This window comes from Elephantulus edwardii, unplaced genomic scaffold, assembly GCF_000299155.1.
Source record: "Elephantulus edwardii isolate Elephantulus edwardi_28Jun2011 unplaced genomic scaffold, EleEdw1.0 scaffold00210, whole genome shotgun sequence".
In the NCBI taxonomy this organism is placed as follows: domain Eukaryota; kingdom Metazoa; phylum Chordata; class Mammalia; order Macroscelidea; family Macroscelididae; genus Elephantulus; species Elephantulus edwardii.
The window spans coordinates 2,686,782-2,689,087 of NW_006399960.1; positions in this window are offsets into that span (position 1 = coordinate 2,686,782).

Genomic DNA, 2,306 nt, shown 5'->3' on the forward strand with positions numbered 1-2,306 from the left:
CAGGGCAGCATCTGTTAACTGAAATATGTCAATTGGTATACCATCTATTCCTGGGGCCTTATTTTTTGCTATTTCCTTCAAAGCAGCTTGAAATCCTTCCTTCATCACCATAGGCTCTTGCTCATAGGTTCTTTCATTAAATTCTTCTGTGTCTGCCAGTTCCTTTCGATACAGTGATTCAGTATATTCTTTCCATCTTCTTTTGATACCTCATTTAATACTCTGCCTAAAGCATCCTTGATTATAGCAACTCAGGTTTGAATCTGTTCTTCAGTTCATTGAGCTTAAATGCTGAGCAAGTTCGAACCTTTGGGTTTTTTTGACTCCAGCCCATTGCACATTTCGTTGTAATATTTTGCTTTGTCATCCTGTGCTGCCTTTTGAAATCTTCTGTCCAGGTCTTTAGTATCTTGAATTCTTCCTTGAGCTTTGGCTTCTCTGCACTCCAGTGCAATATTCAGAGTTTCTTCTAACATCCGTTTTGGTCTTTTCTTCCTCTCTGTCTTTGTAATGAACGTTTGCACTCTTCTTGGATGATACCCTTGATATCCTCCCACAACTCATCTGGTCTTCGCTCATTCATGTTCAAGGCCTCAAACCTGTTCCTGAGATGGTTCTGAATTTCAGGTGGGATAGACTCAAAACCATATTTTGGTTCCCGTGGATTCGATTTAATTTTCCTCAGGTTCAGCTTGACCTTGCATATGAGTAGTTGGTGGTCTGTTCCACAATCAGCTCCGGCCATAGTTTCACAGCTGATATTGAGCTTCTCCAGCGGTTCCTTCTACATATGTCATCGATCTGATTCCTTTGCATACCATCAGGTGAGATCCATGTGTATACCCTGCGTTTATGTCTCTTAAAAAACGTGTTTGCAATGATTAAGTCATTGATTGTGCAAAATTCAATCATTCTATCTCCAGCTCCATTTCTGTCTCTGAGTCCATGTTTTCCTACTTCTCTGTTCCCAACTTTTGCATTCCATCACCTATTATTATCAATGCATAGTGGAGTGGACTTGGGGAGAGTGATTATACAACAATGAAAGAATTTTTCTTTTACTTTTCAAAGGGAAGAGCAAATTGAGGGGGAGGTAGGCAGGGAGAAAAATGCAACAATGAATGAATGGAAATCCAATGTCTCTGTTAAGGTTCATTATGATCAATACAAAAATGGGAGATGATTGTAAAATTATTTTGAGGATCATGGGTTACTTAGAAACCATGTATATGAAAATATGAAAGATAGTACCTGGTAAACCTCATCTTGCTCAGTTGCTTTTTTTCTATATGTGTATCTGTATGCTTCTATAAAAATGATAATGTTGGAAATCAATCTAACAAGGCAGTTCTACTTTGTCTTACAAGGCCATTATGAGTCAGCATTGACTTGATGTGAGTTTGGCCTTGGTTGTTTGAAGGAGGATATATCTGTCAGTTGACTTGATTTAGGTTAGTTGCCTGTTTTTTGACACCCTGCCATACCCTCTCTGAAACTAGGTGATGGGATTTTGGGGTCGTTTCCCTACTTAGAAGGGGCTTTGAGAAGAAAGCATGAAAAATGCATGTAAAGTTACCAGAAAGTTATTGAACTGCCCTCAAAAACCTTTTGATTTATTTGACTAGATGGTTTGTTTGTGGAGCATTTTATTGACACATGCTGGACTGAAGGATTGGAAGTCTAATAGAACTAAGTAAATTTCTACCTAGTGGTGATTTTTTTGTAATCACCACTTTTTGGACTGCAGTTTCCTCATCTATGCAACAAAGTTGTCTCTCATGGCCCTCCTAGCCTTGAAATTCTGTGACTTAAGAAAAGGAAAACAAAGGTGCCTCTCCAGATGTCCTTGTGGAACCATGGTACTTGATATTGTATGACTAGATGTGCTGTGTCTCCAGGAGGTGCCAGCACTGAGGTCATTCTTTACAACAATTCGACATGATTCACCTTGCAGACCATAAGTGTGTTTTGAGGTTGAGGACATAGATATACAGAGCCTTAGGAGCAAATCAGTAGCTTTGAGTCTTGTATAGTCAAAGGCTACCTGGGACAATGTAAAAAGAGGACATTTTAAAAGTTGTTGTCATGTGCCATCAAGTTACTTGCAACTCATAGGCTCTGAAGCCTGCCCTATCTTGAGCCAGTCTCACTGAAGATTTTTACCAACTTTCACAATCAGGGATTGATCGAACATGCAATCAAGATGCATTCATAATAATGGGTGACTGAAATGCAAAAGTCGGGAACAAAGAAGAAGATTCAGTAGTTGGAAAACATGGACTCGGTGACAGAAATGGAGCTGGAGA